Here is an 8,068-nt window from a genome sequence, read left to right on the forward strand (position 1 = left end):
GGCGTCAGCATGCTTCGACATGGATCGGTACAATACCTCGTACTGATATTGTGACAATAACAAAGCCCAGAGTTGCAGCTTCTGAGCCGTACACGACGGAAGAGGTTTCGATGGATGAATCAAAGACTGACCTACCTTCTGGTCCATCACTAGGTAAGACTTCCGACCAGACAGATAATGGTGAAACTTTTTCATGCCATAGATAATAGTGAGTGCATCGTTATTGATCTGGGAATAGTTACATTGAGTCTTGGAAGCCAGAGTGCTCGGACTTTGCTGTAAAGCAAATATGTGCGAGAATACAGGTCTGATTCTCTACGAAGAGGTGTCCACTGCAAAAACCACTGGCTTAACAGGATCTAAAAGAGAAAGTCACCTGTCACTCAAAAAGGCATTTATAGGTTACTGGAATGCATCCTGACAATCTTTGGTCCAAACAAAAGACACATTGTCCATTCACAACCGATGGAATAGAGCAACGATGCGAGGTGTGCTGGGAAAAATCGGATACAATGTCTCATCTTCCTGAGAACTGACTTCAATTCCATGACTTTCCATGTGGCAGGGCAGTCCTGGATGGCCAGAAAAGAAGTAGAGCAAACTTCGTTCTGCCCCACTGTCCATTGTTGCCAGATGTGACCAACATGGTGGTGATGACATCATCCAAGATGGCATACATGATGTCAGATGATGACACGAGTACCACTATCAAAAATGACCGCTTTTGGCTGGAAATTTGAATTTTGGCGGCAAGATTATGTTAATTGGGCTACCTCCACTAACCTAACCCTCTTCTCTCCACCCCATCCCCTCCCCTCCCCCACAAAATGGTGGGAAATTCAAATTTCACCAGAACGCTGCAACACACCATGGATACCTCTACTAACCTAAGAAAGTGGCAGGAAAATAGGTCACTTGGGCTACCTCCACTAACCTAAGTCATCCGACCACCACCTATTCCTAGGAATTGGTGGGAAAAGGACTTGGCCTCTGCCGCATAGGATGGACGTAAGTCTTTATTTTGCATGCAGTCATTATTTAAACAATTTGAGGCAGTACTGCCATCCAGTGTGTCCGCCATGAAGTCTGGAGTCCAACTGCCCTAGTACACAATACTGCCACCAGAGAGTGCTATCGTCCCTCCTATGACATAATCCAATATGGTGGTCTGGAGGGGAAAATGGCGGGAAAATGGCTCAGCCAGCACTGGGCTGTTGGAGAGAGGAAGGAGTGTACTTTATTTATTTTGGAACAATTTATTTAGGGACAGATTTCACGTAATTCATGTATCACAATGATAAAAGAAGTACTCGCCCTGATGTGCTTGGAGTCACAATAAACGGTCTGCAGACCTGCAAACTACTCGGAAATAATGCAGTACACTGATGTACAGATATGCAAACAACTCGTAAATTACCAAAATAATGCAACACACAGCTCATAGACCTGTAAACTACTCATAAATCACCGAAATAGTGCAGTACACTGAAGTGCAGACACGAAAACAACTCGTAAATTATCAAATTAACGCATGTAAAACGCTCTGCAGGCACGCTCACTACTTGTAAACTGTCTAAGTAATGCATAGCATGGCCTACAGGCCAGCCCACAAAATAATACAACAGACACGCAAAGAATGAGCGCATGCACTGCCCACCACCCCCTGTCTACTGGGCCGCACAGGATGCTACCACACACGCTCCCAGGAGTTGGGTTCCACCGGCAGCCCCCGCAAAGGGATGACGCGACCATCAGCTGCCGAGTCATGCACAGGTGCACATTTGGATCCAGCAAATATGAGGCAGTGGCATCCCTTTCATACTTGTGAGAAATTCCTCTGGAAATACATGTTGACCTGGGCAAAATTGCTGACGTGACTGGACAGGAATGAACACCAATTTGCAGAGGGACTCACCCTCACAGATGCTGAAATCCGTTCCATTGTTTCCCAGAATGGAACAGGCTGCTTTCTCTTCCTCGTGATTCTACCGGGACATTCGAGCTGGGTATAGTCGTGCTTAAGTGTCCAGTGTGGCTGACACATGACTGTGAATTGCATACGCATAGCTACACGCCATCGCAAGTGCATCTAAAGAGGTTCTCAGTGTTATAGTGATGTCACATAGCTATGTAAAATAAGAACCAAGTCAACCTCCCGGTAATTGTATAGTGCCTCCGAAATAGGTAACACTTGCTTTTGTAGGAGCTTCTGTGATGTCTCAACTTGTCTGCATGGAAATGGTTGCCCTAACTGGACCTGCTTACAGAAATAGCGCAGAATAACATCGAATGCATTCTTCCTCTCGGTCCTAACAACACATCCCAGCCATCTTGTGTTACACGTACTGCTTTCAACATATGCAAACGTTCTCACCACTGTGTAGAGACACCTATATTCCAGGACAAATGATGTCTGGTGAGTGAATGAAGAATTATGATTGGCTCTTATCGAATTTACCCGCCGAATTACTAATGCCACCAGTGTGGAAGAACAGTCTGCCTTTTTTTTCTTTCTGCAGACGATAGTTTCAGCAGCAAGAACTATTTTACACAGGTCGCCATATTGCACCGACAATTAAACCTTGCAAGGTGCTCTGCATATCGTCAGGTACGGAAAGACTCTTACTCAGTTACACTGCTCTCTCAATGAGGACAAGAGCTTGAATATTAGAGCGTGAAACTGATATCCAACTGCCGGCCGGAGTAGCCGAGTGGTTCTAGGTGCTACAGTCTGGAACCACGCGACCGCTACGGTTGCAGTTTCGAAGCCTGCCTCGGGCATGGATGTGTGTGATGTCCTTAGGTTAGTTAGGTTTAAGTAGTTCTAGGTTCTAGGGGACTGATGACCTCAGCAGTTAAGTCCCATAGTGCTCAGAGCCATTTGATCTTCAACTCAGCAATATATCACTGCGTACTGTGTCAGTGTAGTAAACAAACAATTCATATCCTGCACGATACAAAATAACCCCTTTTCCATCACTCGTACATATACTGTGAAGACAGATAGCATGAGCACATGCACTGTAGGTATACTCGCGGCACTAGATATTTCCAACGAGGGCGGTTATGGACAACCAACGCATGACCAGAGCACATTCAGTGGATTGAAGTCAATCTCACAACTGATCTACAAATTCTGGATCGGCTCCCTTCGGCAAAAACGCATTACTCTTTCCAACACAACCTGTTTGCTTTCTTACACACATGTGCAGACTGTGGGATTACAAGATAAATAGTTTGGTAGAATATCAGACTATTTTCATGGTACTTCTTGATATCAAGCAGACAGCAATATCGCTTGCATGGAAGTATCACTCATGTGACATAACTGATCTACATATTCTGGATCGGCTCCCTTCGGCACAAAGGCATTACTGTTTCAGGCCCAACCTGCTTGCTTTAGTACATTCATCTCCACACTCTGGGATTACAAGAACATATGCATGTAATTTCGCAAAGTTTGGTAGAATATCATACTATTTTCACGGTACTTCTCGACATCAAGCAAACAGCAATATCGCTTGCATAGCAGTATTACTCGTGTGACATTATTCCAAAGATATAGACTGGAAATTATTTCTCTAGAAACCCAAAATTTTAGCTAGGTGCAGCATGCTGTAAACCATAGAGAAACTAGAAACTTATGCCATCTGTGAAGACCTTTACAGAAAAAGAACTCGAAAAAAAAAATAGAGGAAACTGATATTTCCACTCGCGAACACTTATGTCGGTTATGTACCAGATTCTAAATCATCCCAATAGTTTACAGAGTCAACTAAGGTGTTTCTCACGTCTAGAGAACCAGTAAACATGTCTTCCACCTGCTAGATGCACACACCACAATCGATGTTCTCTCTACTAAATAAAGACGCGAAATGTGAAGAACCAGTCAGCTAAACAGTTTACATGGGTGGCAATAATGGCCCAGCACAAACACACGTCCATATTGAATCTTCTCAAATTTCCACAAGATCAGGAAAGCTGTCATACTAAGTATTAGGTCGCTATTCGGCTGTGTACACAGTTAAGTCAGCTACATTCCTGCACCCCAACAGGCCTCTCCATTCGGACAGCTCCTACCGTTATATGTAAACGTGAATAATTCCCACTACAGGCCACCAGCACTGCACGCCTAGGTAGAATCATTATCCTAAGACATCGGTCACATATGTATTTGACCGCTATATTTACAATCCCCCCCCATGAACCATGGACCTTGCCATTGGTGGGGAGGCTTGCGTGGCTCAGCGATACAGATAGCCGTACCGTAAGTGCAACGACAACGGAGGGGTATCTGTTGAGAGGCCACGCTAACGTGTGGTTCCTGAAGAGGGGCAGCAGCCTTTCCAGTAGTTGCAAGGGCAACAGTCTGGATGATTGACTGATCTGGCCTAGTAACAATAACCAAAACGGCCTTGCTGTGCTGGTACTGCGAACGGCTGAAAGCAAGGGGAAACTACAGCCGTAATTTTTCCCGAGGGCATGCAGCTTTACTGTATGATTAAATGATGATGGCGTCCTCTTGGGTAAAATATTCCGGAGGTAAAATAGTCCCCCATTCGGATCTCCGGGTGGGGACTACTCTAGAGGATGTCGTTATCAGGAGAAAGAAAACTGGCGTTCTACGGATCGGAGCGTGGAATGTTGGATCCCTTAATCGCGCAGGTAGGTTAGAAAATTTAAAAAGGGAAATGGAGAGGTTAAAGTTAGATATAGTGGGAATTAGTGAAGTTCGGTGGCAGGAGGAACAAGACTTCTGGTCAGGTGACTACAGGGTTATAAACACAAAATCAAATACGGGGTAATGCAGGAGTAGGTTTAATAATGAATAGGAAAATAGGAATGCGGGTAAGCTACTACAAACAGCATAGTGAACGCATTATTGTGGCCAAGATAGATACGAAGCCCACACCTACTACAGTAGTATAAGTTTATATGCCAACTAGCTCTGCAGATGACGAAGAAATTGAAGAAATGTATGATGAAATAAAAGAAATTATTCAGATAGTGAAGGGAGACGAAAATTTAATAGTCATGGGTGACTGGAATTCGAGTGAGGGAAAGGGAGAGAAGGAAACGTAGTAGGTGAATATGGATTGGGGCTAAGAAATGAAAGAGGAAGCCGCCTGGTAGAATTTTGCACAGAGCAAAACAAATCATAGCTAACACTTGGTTTAAGAGCCATGAAAGAAGGTTGTATACATGGAAGAACCCTGGAGATACTAAAAGGTATCAGATAGATTATATAATGGTAAGACAGAGATTTAGGAACCAGGTTTTAAATTGTAAGACATTTCCAGGGGCAGATGTGGACTCTGACCACAATCTATTGGTTATGACCTGTAGATTAAAACCGAAGAAACTACACAAAGGTGGGAATTTAAGGAGATGGGACCTGGATAAACTGAAAGAACCAGAGGTTGTACAGAGTTTCAGGGAGAGCATAAGGGAACAATTGACAGGAATGGGGGAAAGAAATACAGTAGAAGAAGAATGGGTAGCTTTGAGGGATGAAGTAGTGAAGGCAGCAGAGGATCAAGTAGGTAAAAGGACGAGGGCTAGTAGAAATCCTTGGGTAACATAAGAAATATTGAATTTAATTGACGAAAGGAGAAAATATAAAAATGCAGTAAATGAAGCAGGCAAAAAGGAATACAAACGTCTCAAAAATGATATCGACAGGAAGTGCAAAATGGCTAAGCAGGGATGGCTAGAGGACAAATGTAAGGATGTAGAGGCTTATCTCACTAGGGGTAAGATAGATACTGCCTACAGGAAAATTAAAGAGACCTTTGGAGATAACAGAACCACATGGATGAATATCAAGAGCTCAGATGGAAACCCAGTTCTAAGCAAAGAAGCGAATGCAGAAAGGTGGAAGGAGTATATAGAGGGTCTATACAAGGGCGATGTACTTGAGGACAATATTATGGAAAAGGAAGAGGATGTAGATGAAGATGAAATGGGAGATACGATACTGCGTGAAGAGTTTGACAGAGCACTGAAAGACCTGAGTCGAACCAAGGCCCCGGGAGTAGACGACATTCCATTGGAACTACTGACGGCCTTGGGAGGGCCAGTCCTGACAAAACTCTACCATCTGGTGAGCAAGATGTATGAAACAGACGAAATACCCTCAGACTTCAAGAAGAATATAATAATTCCAGTCCCAAAGAAAGCAGGTGTTGACAGATGTGAAAATTACCGAACAATCAGTTTAATAAGCCACAGCTGCAAAATACTAACACGAATTATTTACAGACGAATGGAAAAACTAGTAGAAGCCGACCTCGGGGAAGATCAGTTTGGATTCCGTAGAAACACTGGATGACGTGAGGCAATACTGACCTTACGACTTATCTTAGAAGAAAGATTAAGGAAAGGCAAACCTACGTTTCTAGCATTTGTAGCCTTAGAGAAAGCGTTTGACAATGTTGACTGGAATACTCTCTTTCTAATTCTAAAGGTGGCATGGGTAAAATACAGGGAGCGAAAGGCTATTTACAATTTGTACAGAAACCAGATGGCAGTTATAAGAGTCGAGGGACATGAAAGGGAAGCAGTGGTTGGGAAGGGAGTAAGACAGAGTTGTAGCCTCTCCCTGATATTATTCAATCTGTATATTGAGCAAGCAGTAAAGGAAACAAAAGAAAAATTCGGAGTAGGTATTAAAATCCATGGAGAAGAAATAAAAACTTTGAGGTTCGCCGATGACATTGTAATTCTGTCAGAGACAGCAAAGGACTTGGAAGAGCAGTTGAACGGAATGGATGGTGTCTTGAAGGGAAGATATAAGATGAACATCAACAAAAGCAAAACGAGGATAATGGAATGTAGACGAATTAAGTCGGGTGATACTGAAGGAATTAGATTAGGAAAGGAGACACTTAAAGTAGTAAAGGAGTTTTGCTATTTGGGGAGCAGAATAACTGATGACGGTCGAAGTAGAGAGGATATAAAATGTAGACTGGCAATGGCAAGGAAAGCGTTTCTGAAGAAGAGAAATTTGTTAACATCGAGTATAGATTTAAGTGTCAGGAAGTCATTTCTGAAACTATTTGTATGGAGTGTAGCCATGTATGGAAGTGAAACATGGACGATAAATAGTTTGGACAAGAAGAGAATAGAAGCTTTCGAAATGTGGTGCTACAGAAGAATGCTGAAGATTAGATGGGTAGATCACATAACTAATGAGGAAGTATTGAATAGGATTGGGGAGAAGAGAAGTTTGTGGCACAACCTGACCAGAAGAAGGGATCGGTTAGTAGGACATGTTCTGAGGCATCAAGGGATCACCAATTTAGTATTGTAGGGCAGCGTGGAGGGTAAAAATCGTAGAGGGAGACCAAGAGATGAATACACTAAGCAGATTCAGAAGGATGTAGGTTGCAGTAGGTACTGGGAGATGAAGAAGATTGCACAGGATAGAGTAGCATGGAGAGCTGCATCAAACCAGTCTCAGGACTGAAGACCACAACAACAACAACATATTTACAATTAAATGTTACGATCGTGGTCTCAGTTGAACGACATTCGACAGTGAGCCAAGGGTGGGAACTACATCCTGCTGACGACTGTGGCTCTTGAAATAGAAATATCTATAGCATTCTTATGACTTCACATACTCTCCCCTTTGCTACCACAGTATTCCACGTCAAATCCAGACCTTCCTGGAGACTGGACATAGCCATTTCCTTTGCACATGTCGGAACACAAACACATACTTTATAAGCCTGATGCTCATGGCGAACCTATCACGCATCCCCTACTGCTATGTAGAATGCTTCGCCAATAAATGTTCGCAGGCGCCGGCCGGAGTGGCCGTGCGGTTCTAGGCGCTACAGTCTGGAACCGCGCGACAGTTACGGTCGCAGGTTCGAATCCTGCCTCGGGGATGGGCGTGTGTGATGTCCTTAGGTTAGTTAGGTTTAAGTAGTTCTAAGTTCTAGGGGACTGATGACCACAGCAGTTAAGCCCAATAGTGCTCAGAGCCATTTGAACCATTTTTTTTTTTTTTTTTTTTTTTTTTTTTTTTTTTTTTTTTTTTTTTTCCGCCGGCGATACGAAA

This window comes from Schistocerca americana, unplaced genomic scaffold (assembly GCF_021461395.2).
Source record: "Schistocerca americana isolate TAMUIC-IGC-003095 unplaced genomic scaffold, iqSchAmer2.1 HiC_scaffold_14, whole genome shotgun sequence".
Taxonomy (NCBI): Eukaryota; Metazoa; Arthropoda; class Insecta; order Orthoptera; family Acrididae; genus Schistocerca; species Schistocerca americana.